The sequence below is a fragment of the Typopeltis vanoorti genome, chromosome 3 (genome assembly GCF_054136105.1).
Source record: "Typopeltis vanoorti isolate ZY-2024b chromosome 3, IOZ_Tvanoo_1.0, whole genome shotgun sequence".
NCBI classification, from domain to species: Eukaryota; Metazoa; Arthropoda; class Arachnida; order Uropygi; family Thelyphonidae; genus Typopeltis; species Typopeltis vanoorti.
The window spans coordinates 153,933,831-153,951,569 of record NC_143551.1 but is presented as its reverse complement, the minus strand read 5'-3'; the positions used below and the strand labels follow the sequence as shown (position 1 = coordinate 153,951,569).

At 34.0% G+C, this 17,739-nt stretch overlaps 1 protein-coding gene and 1 pseudogene across 2 annotated transcripts in view; one reads left to right on the top strand and one right to left on the bottom strand.

Annotated features, from left to right (window-relative positions):
• Positions 1-17,739, top strand: part of Pif1 (Pif1 DNA helicase) — a 122,375-nt gene that overhangs the window by 2,842 nt on the left and 101,794 nt on the right. The window lies entirely within an intron of this gene.
• LOC150108673 (signal recognition particle RNA) lies at positions 3,562-3,835 on the bottom strand (annotated as a pseudogene).

Here is a 17,739-nt window from a genome sequence, read left to right as displayed (position 1 = left end):
TTCCAAAAAATTGTTTTCTATTATGTTTTTTGGTGTTACTAAACCAATAAACATGATTTTAGTTTTTTCTCTGTTTATCTTTAGACCCATTTTTCTGCTTTCATGATATAGAACTTCTATCATTATATTAAGGTCTTCTGGAGTGTTTGCATAAATTATGATATCATCTGCATATCTTAGATGTGTTAAGTTTCTGTTATTAATATTTATACCAAGGTTTGTCCAGTTTATATTAAATATTTCTTGAAGGACTGCTGTAAAGATTTTGGGTGATAGAGAGAATCTTGTCAGACACCTTTTTCAATTGATTCTGTATTCTGTATATAATATAAATATGGTTGAATCTCATTCTGATATTCTTGGAATAAAGAGACAGTTAAAAATCGAATGATTCATTTCAATCAATCATTTGATTCAACAGATATCTGTACCACAAAGTTTTCTATCAACATCATCAGCATTAATGATATATATATATATATACACCATTAATGTGTGTGTGTGTGTGTGTGTGTGTGTGTGTGTGTGTGTGTGTGTGTGTGTGTGTGTATATATATATATACATATATACACACCATTAATGTGTATATATATACAGGGTGTTCGGGATAAATTTGACAGTTTCGTAAGGAAAAAGAAAATCTTCTTTGTATCTATTAAATTTAATGAATTGACAAAAAAACATTACAGGCAGAGTTAATTACAATACTATCAACAAGATTTACTCAAAATAACCACCATTAGCATCGATCACAGCTTCAATTCTGCTTCGGAACCTCGAACAAGCTGATGCTACAGTCTCCCTGGGAAGGGCCGCAAAAACTGTTTTAATTTTATCCATTAACTGGGCTTTTGTATTACTGGAAGTGCGATTGGTGTCTTTTTCAACTGCGCCCCATACAAAATAATCCATGGGGTTAAGGTCTGGGGAGTTTGGAGGCCAAACATTTGGACTGGTGAAGTCGTAGAAATTTTCAGACAACCATTTTTGACTTTTCACAGAGGTGTGGCAAGGGGCCGAATCCTGCTGCCATACATACGGCCTACCATTGCCTACCCTTGTTATCCAGGGCTTGACTACAGTTAGCAACTCCACGAACAAAGCCCGAATTCCAATGCCAGGGTTCTTCAACACCTGTTCCTGCAGATTTGCGAGGAATTCTGCTGTACGAACGCAATCAGATCGTCTGCTAGGGATCTTTCTTCTTGCTACATCCTCGTAGTCACCATTGCAAGTCTCTAGTTCATGCCTGATTGTTTTTACTGTATTCAGGGAGCATTGGGCAGCAGTCGTAATATCCTTATTTTGATGGCGGGCACGAATCATCATGATACAAGTTATTCTCTTCCATGATTCAGGTGGGTTCCAGCTATCCATCCTTTCTGACATCTTGTATATGAATGAAGAAGGGTCCAAACTTTTAGATGAAGAGAAGTGTGTGTTAATACATGTAACTTACGGAAAAATATAATTAATTATAAATATGTCAAATTTATCCCGAACACCCTGTATATATATATATACCATTAATGTATATATATATATATATATATATATATACCATTAATGTATACATATATATATATATATATGCCATTAATGTATACATATACATATATATATATATATGCCATTAATGTATACATATACATATATATATATATGCCATTAATGTATACATATACATATATATATATATATGCCATTAATGTATACATATACATATATATATATATATATATGCCATTAATGTATACATATACATATATATATATATATGCCATTAATGTATACATATACATATATATATATATATGCCATTAATGTATACATATATATATATATATATGCCATTAATGTATACATATACATATATATATATATATGCCATTAATGTATACATATATATATATATATATATATATGCCATTAATGTATACACACATATATATATATATATATATGCCATTAATGTATACATATATATATATATATATGCCATTAATGTATACATATATATATATATATATGCCATTAATGTATACATATATATATATATATATATATGCCATTAATGTATACATATATATATATATATATGCCATTAATGTATACATATATATATATATGCCATTAATGTATACATATATATATATATGCCATTAATGTATACATATATATATATATATGTGCCATTAATGTATGCATATATATATATATATATGTGCCATTAATGTATGCATATATATATATATATGTGCCATTAATGTATGCATATATATATATATATATGTGCCATTAATGTATACATATATATATATATGTGCCATTAATGTATACATATATATATATATATATGTGCCATTAATGTATACATATATATATATATATATGTGCCATTAATGTATGCATATATATATATATATATATATGTGCCATTAATGTATGCATATATATATATATATATATATGTGCCATTAATGTATGCATATATATATATGTGCCATTAATGTATACATATGTATATATGTGCCATTAATGTATACATATATATATATATGTGCCATTAATGTATGCATATATATATATATATATATATATATATATATATACCATTAATGTGTGTGTGTATATTCCATTAATGTATTTATATATATATATATGTGCCATTAATATGCATATATATATATATATATATATATATATATACACCATTAATGTGTGTGTGTGCGTGTATATTCCATTAATGTATTTATATATATATATATACCATTAATATATATATAGATATACATACATATGCCATTAATGTATAAATATATATATATATATATTCCATTAATGTGTGTGTGTGTGTGTGTGTGTGTGTATATATACCATTAATATATATACATATGCCATTAATGTATATATATGCCATTAATGTATAAATAAATATATATATAAATGGTTTAATGACTATTACTGAGAGAAAAGATGACAAGATATATTTAAAAAACGTACTACTAGTTTACTAGTTTCGTTACAGAAACATCCTCAGGTATCACAATCAAAGAAGTATATAAAAAATTACAGAGACTTAAAATTGTACTAACAGAACAAGTATAAAAAACAGCAGCGTGTTTGAAAAAAATGGAAGTATGAGTTCCAAACAAACTAATACTACGCACTGTCGCGAGTGCGCCAGTACTGAACAGAAGCAACGTGTGCATCAGAGAGATTGTAGCTCAGGCTGTTGTTGATATGAGAGGAATCTAGAGAAATTTCCCTAAATTCAGCAATCTTTCTTTCGAGTTCATCGTAGCACACATGGATGTTAGCAGTTTGAGTCCAGTATTACATGACGCTTTCAGGGAGTTTAAGGGACTCATAGAGGGAGGACACCTCCTCTACAACGAACCGCAACTATCATCATCAACCCCATCACCATCTGCCACCCACCACCACCACTGGTATTTTTACAGACAATCCCAAACATCCATGCCTACGTTTCGATTCGAACCGACAACATTTTGACTGGAGAGTGGATACACTAACAACTCGGTCAACCAGGCCAGCCAAAAGAACTCGGTTTGGTTATGTTTTCCTGGCTATTCCTGAATGCCTATTCACAGATGCAATCCCACTACTGCACAACGTGGAAGTTTTTGCCTGTTGTGTTTCTGCCCTGGGCCAATTTGCTTCTCGTTAGGCAACCTGGTGGCTTTGATCTCCTTCATCGAAGTCACCATGTTGATGGCGTGCTTAGTGCAGACATCCGATCAACATGGGAACATTAGGAAACAGAACTCCAGTCCTCATCCACCAGCCCTAGCCTCCAGCAGCAGGTGCAGCATAATGATCTAAACAGTGAAGCTCGATTATAAAAATAATAAAATGCTTATTCTAAGCATATAATTATATACAATAAATACAATTCTCTATACTCATTAATTCTCTCTTTAACTCTGACATTGATATTCCCTGTAGAATTACAATTAGTAATTTAATGTATACCATTTTGTATATCTGACTTCTCGTTATACATGCAAAAAACAATTAAATAGCCATTCTAGAATTAGATTATATGAGCTGAATAAAGTATATCTTTCACTCTCTAACTCACTGCTAAATACCGTTCTGAGAGAACATCAAATTCAAAACAACACAGCATTCAGCTGAAAGTTCTGTAATTTCACTTGGCCATATAAGAACTTCCTTTGCAGCAATTATTCATTCTTCCTTATCTCAAATTCCTTAGAATGCACTCAAAGTTAAAAGGTTTCACTTAACTAATATACTTGCATATATCCTCTTTCAGTAAGCAAGTCTACTTAAACACATCTTTCAATTTGCTGAAGTAGGCATGAATAATAGTCACTCAAACAATAGGAATACATTAATTGAACAGTTCCAAATGCATTTCCAGTGAAAGATACTTTATTACAGATTCTATCTTGCTCCTTGGAATATATATCATTTGCTTCTTACATGTAAAGGCTTCGTACATTATCCTATCTCATCTTACTCATCCATCCATCCATCCATCCTAGAATGGTTTGAGTCTCCCCACCCCCAGTGAGGGGGCTTATGACTAATTAATGCAGCTGCTTCGTCACTCCTTGCTGTTCATACATTATACTGTGTTTCAATTATCTTCACATTTCCATATCCTTGGAGAGTAGTTAAAGATAAAGATTAGAGAACTTAACTCAGTAGTTTTTATTAGACCTTTCTGGCTCTCCTTCTCTGCCTGCTCTTTGCTTATTCAGCATTCTGTCGTACAGTAACAGTGTTGGTTGTGGTTTTAGCCTTTCGGCTATAACCACATATAGCAACTTTATAGTTTATAGGCAACTATAAATGACCAATGACTATGAGCAAGGTGGTTTCCCATTGCCTTCCTTGCCATACTATATCCTATGGCTGTACCCTATGTGTTCACAGGGCCGGTTTGCCTGCTTGTGGGATGAAAAACCCCAGATAAACTGGTGGAAAATAAGCCCTGCTGTCCATGCCCAAGACTGGCTAACTTGTCTATGACTGAGGAAGATCCTTAAGCTACTCACGTCGTCCACAGGAATAAACCTAGGACACTCTTTCCCTAGTGGCTTGCGAAGCGCAAACCACTAGGCTAACCGCGTGGACAGTAATAGTGTAAAGCATGCAAAAACTGCTATAAACAAACATACAGAATATATATATACAGCATTTCTGTGTTAATCCCTAAGGATTACAACATTATGGTAAGTAAGTTAAAGTTTAAATACATTTAAGTTTCTTTTATATCACTACAGTTTAACCACATACCGGTCGGACGCTACTAATTTATACAATTGTATTACCAAATGGGAACAAATTACATATATACTTTTAGATTATAAATTTTAAAAACTATTTTGATGGTTACATAAGATTCTTATCTTATGTAACCATCAAAATATTTTTAATAATATTATATAGCCCAGTAAAGTATATCTTTGACTCTCTAACTCACTATTAAATACAGTTCTGAGAGATAACATCAAATACAAAACAACAGCATTCAGCTGAAAGTTCTGTAATTTCACTTGGCCATATAAGAACCAGCCAGCCTGTTGTCAGAGCGGTTAGTATTGCTCTCCAGCCAAAAGGCTGTGGGTTCGAATCCTGCCATGGGCAGTGGCGTTGCTAGAGCTTTTGCTGCCCCTCTCAATACATACAAAAATGTTTACAAAAAGTCAAAACGATGTATTGGGTAAGGTTCAAAGTGCCGCCCAGGGAGGACCCCCCAGCTACACCACTGCCTGTGGAAATACTAGTGTTGGTGGCAGGTGTAGTTGTGATTAGTTGTAGTTGGTGAGTTGAGCAGTATAGACAGAGTTCTAGAGTAGGTGTCCTCCCTCAATGAGTCTTCAGACTCCCTGGAGGTGTCACACAATAATAAAAATCATTTATTAATATTAATTTCTAGCATGTGGCAACAATTTTAATTGGTAAACCACTGACTGCCGTATGTACTTTGTATTCTGGTTACTTTGATTTACTTGTTTCTACATGATGATGATGTACTGTTATCTTCAGTACAAAATATCTGTACTTTCATTTCATTAAAGTTAATTACTGTGGTTATCGTGTAATTTATTATTTATAAACATGTCGCAGGTACCTTTTAAAGATTAAAATTGAGTAGTGTTATATTTGAAGATTGATTGCACCAGTTTGTTATACTGTCAATCGACTGTACCAGTTATATTTTTCTTTGTCTTTATATCCAACCTTTTAGTTACTCAGCGATAGAGTAGGATAACAATGTATTATAATTTTTTTTAGTTGGTTATAATGTTTTAGATTCATATTCATGATGGTGCATTGACTTTAAAGATTAACATGTGTATATCCAAAGAATGAAGCTCGATTATAAAAATAATAAAACATTTACCGTAAACATAAATATATAAACAGATACAAATTCTGTAGGCTTAATAATTCACTTTCTCTCTCTCTCTAAGGAGATCTGACTTTCATTCTCTCTCTCTGTTTAGAATTAGAATCAGTTAATTTCAATATTCTATAGATTTAATTCTTAAATTCTAATTAAATACACAGAAAAACTACATGGTCATTCTAAAATTGGATTATATGAGCTCAAAGAAAACATTACTTCTCACTCTCTCTAATTCTCCATTAAATTCATTTCTGAGGAATGACATTAAGTAATACACAAAACAAATTGAACATAGTATTCAGATAAAAGTTTTATGGTTTCAAATTACTGTATGGAAATTTTTTATGCAAGATTTATTCCATCAGTTTTTTTCTTTATCTTTCTTTGTTATTTCTACTCATTCATTCTGTCTCATCTCTTAAATTCCTCGGAATACACTAAAAGTTAAAAAGCATCACTTAGCCATTATACTTAAATATGTTGTCTTTCAGTAAACCAGTTTCCTTAATGCATCCTTTGTTATTTTGCTGAAGGACAAAAAATAATTGTCCAGATAATAGGAATACATTTATAATTCAATAGTATCAAATACATTTCAAAAAAAGGGACTTTACTGTAGATTCCATCTTGCTCCTTGGAATGTATATCACTTGAGGTTGTAGGGAAAATTGTTTTTTAAACGGTGTATAGTGTGAATTCTTTTGTGAATTGTGTTGCATTTTTTTCTCAGTAACACAAGTGTTATTTAGTGGTTCTGCTTTTGGAGTTTCATTGTTACCGAGTTTCGTTGAGTTAACGAGAAGGCAAGGTCACAGTCTGCAGCATTGCTGTGGAAGAGAAGATAAGTTTTCGCCATCTAGTATAGTTGAATATAGCATTATATTTATATATATATGTTTATATTTAGAGTTTATTTATTTATATATATATATATATCTGTAATACAGTGTTCATATATTTTTTAGTGATTAGTTTAGCAGTTACATAATTGGCAGTAAGGAATGATGGAAGTCGTAACTGTAATCACAAATGGCGTGTCACCGAGTCCTCCGCCATTTAAGAACCCTATTATACGTAATATAATAACGGACTTTGTGGCATGCAGTGATTGCAGCATATATGCCTCCTGGGAGTTGGATACGTGGCGGGTGAGAGAAGGGAGGAGTGCATATATGCGCAAAATGCAGAAAGTGGAAGGAAATTAATGAACTAGATATATATTGATAACTGACCTAGTTGCTTCAGGGATGGGAAATGAATGGCGGGAGACGAGTAGTGTGATAGGAGAGAATGACGAGCAAAGTATGAATGAAAAAATATGAGTCTGAAGTGTGGAAGGCTTGAGTTACGGAGATGGTTTTGATTGGGTAAATGAATGGCGAGTAAGTGACTAACTTGCAGAGAGGGATAGATGAGCTGAATAATAACATATAAAGGCTTTATACATTATACTGTCGTTCAATTATTAACTTAATTCCTCCTTGGAGATTGGTTAAAGATGTATATAAAAACTTTTCTGTGATTAGAGAACTTATCTTGGTAGTTTATTCCACCTTTCCAGCTCTCCTTGCCTACTCTTGCTTGCTAGCATTCTTGTTACCCAGCTTCCACTGCTCTAAAACAACTCACAGCTAACATGCATTCCTGTTACTGAGATTCATTATGTGATACACTATTGTGATTGCACATCACAATAGTGTATCACATAATAACATTACTATAAGCAACGTACATACAATAATGTGTAACATTATATTAATTAAAAACTATTAAAAATTAAAATTATATTAATATTATTTCTGTGTAACTCTTTCGTATAAGGCCTTATCAGCCAACTTGTCTTATTTTATGATCCTTATGCTATTAGAGTACTCAAGAGCTATAGGATCTTTGCATATCTGGCCTATATTTATGACCCCTCTAAAATCTACTCTTTCCTCTTCAATAAACCCTATTCCTCCTACGGGTTTAAATTTGGAAAAAAGCTAGTTTGGAAGCCTTAAGGTAGCAGTCTTACCACTGGACTATCCATCACCAGTCTCTAGTAACCTGACATGGAGAACACTAATTTACTACTAAGCCAATAGAGAAAGGTATTCAAAATGAATCTATGGAAAATGACCCTGGAATGGAACAGATAAAATGAAAATAGAAATAATGTTTGCATTTTAAAAATGAAAAAAATTGAAATATGGAAACAAAATATAATACATATAAAACTGGAATGTAAGAAGAATAGTATATAAAGAAATAGAATTAGATTAAATATTAAATGAAAGAAATAGAATTAGATTAAATATTAAATGAAAGAAATTTTCAAATAGCAGTAATCACCGAAGCAAAAAGAAATTAAAAGGAACCATGAGAACTGAAAATTTTAATCTAATATATAGTGGAGTTAACAGAGACCAATTAGCATAAGCAGGTTTTATGATTTGGATTCATAATTCCCTTTCAAAACAGTTAAAAAATGTTATAAATTATGGAATGAACAAATAATAGAAGCTAGAATAAAAATAGAACTTAAATTAAGGGGATATTAAATCCCACATAGTTTTAAAACCGAATAAGAAACTCAAAGATTGGAATCAGAGAGTTTCTTGCCGAATATAGTAAACTATAAAGTATCGGCGAACACTTAGCTCACGCTAAGTGTTCGCCGATACTTAGCTCACGTAGTACGTAGTACAATACCGGAGTATTTAAGTAATGTTTAAGTAATGTTTTCATTGCCGAAATGAAACTTATTAGCTCTTTATACTTAAGTAACTTAATGGTTGCACCTTTTTGGAAAATCGTATCGCAGAGTATATAAGTTCTCTTCGCTATACACTTTGGTATTAGGTCTAGCTACTCACTGATGAAGCCTCAAAAAAGGCTGAAACCGGTCTGGGTAGTGACCTCCCTCCATAATGTAATAACAGCATACATTTCCTAGGAAATGTGTTTTTACATTATGGAAAATACCTAAGAATAGCGATCCGAACTTTCCCCACCTTTGTACGAGTCGTCCGGTATTGTACTATGTACTAGGGTCACTTGCATTAGCTCACGCTAAGTGTTCGCCGATACTTTATAGTTTACTATATTCGGCAAGAAACTCTCTGATTCCAATCTTTGAGTTTCTTATTCGGTTTGAAAACTATGTGGGATTTAATATCCCCTTAATTTAAGTAATGTTTTCATTGCCGAAATGAAGTTATTAGCTCTTTATACTTAAATAAAAATAGAAGTTATTTAACAATGATTGGTTTGTGTCCTGGAAGAATAAAGGGAAGATGATAATAAACAGAAGATAAAAATTTAAAATCAATTACAAAAAAAAAATACATATACAGGGTGTTCGGGATAAATTTGACATATTTATAATTAATTATATTTTTCCGTAAGTTACATGTATTAACACACACTTCTCTTCATTTAAAAGTTTGGACCCTTCTTCATTCACATACAAGATGTCAGAAAGGATGGATAGCTGGAACCCACCTGAATCATGGAAGAGAATAACTTGTATCATGATGATTCGTGCCCGCCATCAAAATAAGGATATTACGACTGCTGCCCAATGCTCCCTGAATACAGTAAAAACAATCAGGCATGAACTAGAGACTTGCAATGGTGACTACGAGGATGTAGCAAGAAGAAAGATCCCTAGCAGACGATCCGATTGCGTTTGTACAGCAGAATTCCTCGCAAATCTGCAGGAACAGGTGTTGAAGAACCCTGGCATTGGAATTCGGGCTTTGTTCGTGGAGTTGCTAACTGTAGTCAAGCCCTGGATAACAAGGGTAGGCAATGGTAGGCCGTATGTATGGCAGCAGGATTCGGCCCCTTGCCACACCTCTGGGAAAATTAAAAAATGGTTGTCTGAAAATTTCTACGACTTCACCAGTCCAAATGTTTGGCCTCCAAACTCCCCAGACCTTAACCCCATGGATTATTTTGTATGGGGCGCAGTTGAAAAAGACACCAATCGCACTTCCAGTAATACAAAAGCCCAGTTAATGGATAAAATTAAAACAGTTTTTGCGGCCCTTCCCAGGGAGACTGTAGCATCAGCTTGTTCGAGGTTCCGAAGCAGAATTGAAGCTGTGATCGATGCTAATGGTGGTTATTTTGAGTAAATCTTGTTGATAGTATTGTAATTAACTCTGCCTGTAATGTTTTTTTTGTCAATTCATTAAATTTAATAGATACAAAGAAGATTTTCTTTTTCCTTACGAAACTGTCAAATTTATCCCGAACACCCTGTATATATATATATATATATGATTAGTACTATTAACGCGGGGTTGGGATATGTTCATTTTTCTAAATTAACTGACTTAAAACCCGAGAATTATAACACAATGACATTTATTTGAAAAAACGCAACATGTTTCGTCAAGAATGACTTCATCAGGCGATAAGAACATAGAAAGATATTAAAAGACACGAAATTAACATTGACACACTCTAAAGCTATACAATTATAAAGCCATAATATTCGACTGTAAATTACAGTTATTATGAGCTTGAACTACAGTCCGAGTTAAAGTTCTATTGTTGTACACCTGTGCGTGTGTGGAATCACACGATCTCCAGTATCTAATAGTAGAGTTGAAAGAGTCAGCCAAATTATAGCTAAGATTGTTATTCATGTGAAAAGGGTCCAAGGTGATTTCTTTTGACTCGACAATGCGGCGCTCTACTTCATCATGGGAGATGTGTAGGTTTGAAGTTGATGACCAGTTTATTTCATGTAGGTGGCTTTCGTTGTTCGTGTTTATTGAAAACAGGACATGGCTTGACAGAGCAGTTGCTCTGGTTCTCTTATAAGCAATGTCACGCTGGTGCTCTTCGAGACGTAGTAAGATAGATTTCTCTGTCTGCCCACAGTAAGGCTTTCCGCATTCACAAGTGACCTTGTATACACCTGGGAATTGTAGAAGGTTGTGAGGTTGTTTATAGTTGTTGAAGCGTGATCTTATTTTTGGCATAGTCGAGAAGCACGTTTTTATGTTAAACTTCTTTAGAATTCTACTCAGCTTTTTGGATAGTGTGCTGATATGGCAAGACGATATGACCTTTGGAGTCGTCCTGTGTCTCTACGTTGCTACGTTGACGGTGGGATAATTGGTTGTTAATATTTTTTAGAGAGTAGCCATTGTTTTTAAAGGTCCATTTAAGATGTTGTAGTTCCTTTTTCAGTTCTTCTTCATCTGAGAGTACAGATCTTGCACGATTCGCTAGAGTTGATATAATACCCAACTTTTGCGCTGGATGGTGATGGGATGACGCATGCAAATATCTGTCTGTATGAGTTGGCTTTCTAAATATAGAGACTTTAATTGATTCAGGCATCTTAGTGAGTTTAACATCTAGGAAACAGATGGAACTATTTTCTTCAATCTCCATAGTCAATTTTATATCTTGATGGCGGTTGTTTAAGTGGTCGAGAAACTTGTGAAGATTCTCAGTACCATGCTCCCATATGAGGAATATATCATCCACGTATCTAAGCCAAATTTTCGGTTTTAAAGTAAAAGAGGAGATTGCTTTTTGTTCAAATTCCTCGAAAAAAATGTTGGCTAACACAGGAGAGAGGAGGCTTCCCATAGCTAATCCTTTGACCTGTTTGTATAGTTTACCTTCGAATTCAAAATAGCCAGAGTTTACACAGTGAGATAACAGAGAGAACATTTTATGTGAAATCTTGTTTTTTAAAATATGGAGAACGTCCTGTGTCGGAACGTTGGTAAAGAGTGCTACCACGTTAAAGCTCACCATGATGTCAGAAGATTTTAGTTTTAGGTCCTTTATTTTAGAGACAAAATCTGTTGAGTTTTTAATATAAGAAGAAGATTTTCCCTCATAAGCTTTTAACGATGACGCCAAATATTTGGATAACCTGTATGTGGGTGAGTCAATGCTGTCTACTATAGGTCTCAGTGGATATCCTGCCTAGTTTCATTGTCTTTGTCTTTTTATTGCTGACCTTCATAATCTGTTACAACAGTTATTCAATTTAGTCAGAGAATCTTGCAGACTTGTAGCGGATTTATTTAAAAGTATAACTTTGTCCACATAAAGCAAAGAGCTGACATTAACATCTCCAATTTTGATATCATGTTTACTACCACTTTCCTTCATGATGTGGTCCATATTCTTAATGAATAACAGAGGGGATAATGTACATCCTTGTCTCACACCAGATTTAACATTAAACCATCTTCCTGTACTTCCTTCAATTCTAACTGCTGACTTACAACTCAAATAAAGGCTAAGTATTGCTTGATATAATGCCCCATTGACACCATATAACTGTAGCATATTGAATAGATTTTTCTCTTGGCACCTTGTCATATGCCTTTTCCAAATCGACAAAACTTAAATACAGATCTTTGTTATATTCCCATGATTTCTCCACTGTTTGTCATAAAGTGAAGATCTGATCCTGACAGCCTCTATTTGACCTGAATCCAGCTTGTTCTTCACCAAGCTTTTCTTCCACAATTCTTCTTAACCGTTTCTCAAGTATACTTGCATATATCTTACCAGGAACATTCAGTTTTATTTCCCTTTTTTATATATGGTTACTATCAGAGCTCTACTCCAATCATCAGGAATTCGTCCCCCTGTCCAGGCATTCTGAACTATGCAGTGCAGCCACTGTGAGTCTTTTATACCACCATACTTCAGCATTTCTGGTCGAATATCATCTACTCCTGCTGCCTTTCCGCATTTCAAGCCTTTAATGGCTTTTTCTACTTCAAGTATGGATATGTATTCCTGACTGCATGCCTGGTCAGTTTATTTTACCACTGTACTGTCATCACTGCTTGTTTCATTTAGCAGTTTTTCAAAGTAATTACTCCATACTTCAAGGATATCTTTTTCTCCCATTTTCATGTCACCCTTATCATCTCTAACTCCTTTTACAGCACTCTTTTCTCCATTTCTAAGCTTCTTCAACAACCTCCAGAATATCCTACCACCTTCTTCATATTTATTTTCTATGTTCTTGCCAAAGTCCTCCCATGACTTTTTAGCTAGTTTTACACAGTGTTTCACTTTCTTACATTTGTCTCTGTATTCTCTAAGAGCACAAGCTGATTTATTAGCAAGGAACTTTTGATATGCTTTCTTCTTTTCCTTCACTGCCTCTTTAACTTCCTATGTCCACCATGGAGTTCTATTTTTTCTATCCTTGCAGACAACTTCACCACATGCCTCTCTAGCTGAATCAATCAGGGTTTTCTTCAAGGCTTTTCACTGAATCTCCAAGGTTTGGTTCCTGTTCTCAAACTCTTTCATTTTTTCTTCAATAATCTTTGTGTATTTAGTCTACAGTTCACGTCTGAGAGCTGCTCAACTTTTATTCGTTTTAAAATTCCAATTTCAAATCCTCTGTAGACTCTTGTGTCCTGCACTAGTGAGAAAACATTACAATCAACAATAACATAGTCAATGAGACTTTTCTTATTCCTTGCCTCTTCTCTCCATGTGAATTTATTAACATTTTTATGTTGGTACATTGTGTTAGTAATAACCAGTCAATGTCCTGAGCAGAAATCCAACAGCTATTTGCCATTATTATTAGCTTTGCTCTTTTCTCCAAATTTTCCCAAAATATTTCTGTGACTGACAATCATTTCCTACTCTACTATTCAGATCTCCAACTTTTCTTTTTTCATCGTGTCAGTTGCTTTCTCTAAAGCCTCAAAAAATTCCTCCACTTCTACTTAGTAGAACCTTCTGCAGGACCATAGGCACAAATAAGTCTCATTGTACAGTTCACCATTCTGATATTTGCCCACATCTCTCTACTTGAAATTGCATGCCACCCAAGAAGATTAGCCTCATATTTAGTGTTGAGGGGTGCTTAAAGGTCAAAGCTGTATAATTGAGAGGAGACCTCCACATAGCCTTTAAAGGAATGTGGAGAACCAACCAGAGTTTCTGACCTAATATCCAATCCTCACCTTCTCCCAGTGCACACTGTTTGGTGTCTACCTGGATACTGAACGAACAAGGATGGGCTGGCAATTTGGGATTTAGCCGACCAAATTTTATTCTAATTGGTTAAACCAAAATACAAAATAATGGTACAATATGACAAAATTTCATGCCAGCTGGGGCATCGCCCGGTTAAACAAGGCCCCTGTTGTTTTCACCAGGGCAAACAGCAAAAAGTGAGCTACTGGAACAAATCTTAAAGTACACCCCAACTCAACATCACCAGAGTTAAAGATCTGTATTATCAACTTAAGAAGCCTGAATGGCAAAGAAATGGAGCTAGCTGAAGAATTAAATAAGTACTAGATCGACATAATAGGGGTGACTGAAACTAAAAAGACAAAAACTGGTGAGATCTTACTGAGCAATAAATACAAAATGTTATATTCAGGCAATGATAATCAAGGAAAAGAATGAATAGCTATAGTATTCAACACTAAATACGAGGCTAATCTTCTTGAATGGCAGGCAGTCTCAAGTAGAGTAATGTGGGCAAATATGAGAATGGGGAACTGGACAATGAGACTTATCTGTGCCTATTGTCCCACAGAAGGTTCTACTAAGGTAGAAGTGGAGGAATTTTTTGAGGCTTTAGTAAAAGCAACTGACACAATGAAAAAGGAAAAGTTGGTCCTTGTTGGGAATCTAAATAGCAGAGTAGGAAATGATTGTCAGACATACAAAAATATTTTGTGAAAATTTGGAGAAAAGAGCAAAAGCTAATAATAATGGCAAATATCTGTTGGATTTTTGCTCAGGACATGGACTAGTTATTGCTAACACCATGTTCCAACATAAAAATGTGCACAAATTCACATGGAGAGAAGAGGCAAGGAATAAGAAAAGTCTCATTGACTATGTTATTGTTGATAGTGATGTTTTCTCCCTGGTGAAGGACACCTGAGTCTACAGAGGATTAGAAATTGGAAGTGATCACCATTTAGTCTTGATCAGGATAAAATTGAATTTCATATTCAATTTTATCGTACACTTGAAAAGAAGAACATGTAAGAAAGTTTTAAAGCGAATAAAAGTTGAGCAGCTCTCAGATGTGAACTGTAGACTAAAATACACAAGCATTATTCAAGAAAAAATAAAAAAATTTAAGAACATATACCAAACCTTGGAGATTCAGTGGCAAGCCCTGAAGAAAACATTGACTGATTCAGCTCAGCCAGGGAGGCATGTTGTGAGGTTGTCTACAAGGATAGAAAAATTGGAACTCCATCGTGGACACAAAAAGTTAAAGAGGCAGTGAAGGAAAAGAATAAAGCATATCAAAAGTTCCTGGCAAGTAAGTCAGCTTGTGCTCTTAGAGAATACAGAGACAAATGTAAGAAAGCTAAACATTGTGTAAAACTAGCTAAACAAAATTCATGGGAAGACTTTGGTAAGAACATAGAAAATAAATATCAAGAAGGTGGCAAGATATTCTGGAGCTTTGAAAAAGCTCAGAAATAAAGACAAGTACTGTAAAAAGAATTAGAGATTATAAAGGTGACATCAAAACTGGAGAAAAAGATATCCTTAAAGTATGCAGTAATTACTTCGAAAAATTGCTAAATGAAACAATCAGTGACAGCACGTAAAAAAAAAAAAAAAAAAAAAACTGAATCAGCAATTCTGTCAGGAATACATATCTATACTTGAAGTAGAAAAAGCCATCAAAAGCCTGAAATGTGGAAAGGCAGCTGGAGTAGATATTTGATCAGAAATGCTCAAGTAGTATGGAGGCATAATAGACTTACAGTGGCTTCACTGCATAGTTCAGACCACCCGGACAGAGGGATGAATTCCACTTGATTGGAGTAGAGCTCCCATAGTACCCATATATAAATATAAAAAGGGCAATAAAACTGAATATGAGAATTACAGAAGTATTTCTCTACTGAGTGTTCCTTGGGAAACAGTTGAACAGTTGAGATGGATTGTGGAAGTGAAGCTTGGTGAAGAACAAGCTGGATTCAAGCCAAATAGAGGCTATCAAGATCAGATTTTCATTTTATGACAAATAGTTGAAAATTCTCGGGAATATAACAGAGATCTGTATGTAAGTTTTGTAGATCTGGAAAAGGCATATGACAAATTGCCAAGAGAGAAGCTATTCAAAATGCTACAGTTGTATGGTGTCAATGAGACATTATATCAAGCAATACTTAGTCTTTATTTGAGTTGTAAGAGTAGTTTGAATTGAAACAGGTACAGGAAGATGGTTTGATATTAAATCTGGTCTCAGGCAAGGATGTAGATTATCCCTTCTGTTATTCATTATCTATGTGGATCACATTATGAAGGAAAGTGGTTTTAAACCTTATATCAAAATTGGAGATGTTAATGTCAGCTCTTTGCGTTATGCGGATGATGTTATACTTCTAAATAAATCTGCTACAAGTCTGCAAGATTCTCTGACTAAATTGAATAACTGTTGTAATAGATATGGTATGAAGGTCAGCAATGACAAGACAAAGACATTGAAACTAGGCAGATGCATTAAAATATCAAATGCATTTTGAATGGGGAACTTATAGAACAAATAAGCTACTTAGGCATGATTTTTAGTTAAGATGGTATATTAAATATGGAAATAGACAACATAATCAACAAAGCTGGTATGGTAGGAAGTTAACTGAATAAATTTAGATGGAATAAGAGAGAAATTAAGCAAAATACTAAATTAGCTGTATACAAGATAGTGTTCAAACCAATTTTAACTTATGGATCTGAGAGCTGGGTAAAACACTTGACCAAACATTGTCTGGTTCTAGAGAAGATGAGAGACTGCAGATATGAGATTCCTGAGAAAGATGGGCCTGAACAAATAGTATCAATAATAATATCAGATTAAAAATGAGAATATTAGGAAAGAACTTGACATTTTTAGCATCCAGTAATGTGTTAGCAGAGCTAAACTCAGGTGATATGGTCACTTAAACAGAATGGGAGAGGAAAGATTAGCAAAGGAAGTGTTCTCCCTTAAGTTGGCAGGAAAAAGACCCACAGAGACCAAGATATAGGTGGATTGATATGGTAAAATGTGCCTTAGAAGATAGAAATATAAGATTCTGATAATGTATTGACAGGTAGCAGATCAATTTGGAGAAAAATTGTAGATAGGACGTTTGTAATGATGTGAATTTTTCATGTAGTACAGTCATATCCTGTACACCCCTTGAGGGTACATGTCAGGAATTTGATGATGAAGATGATTAGATAAATAAAATGAAATGAAGAAGTAGAAATAGAATGTGTAATGTAAAAACGATTCTAAATACTGCAGCAAATGAAAGCTTGGGAATGACCAAAAAATTTAATAAAAGATAAAACTGAAGATATA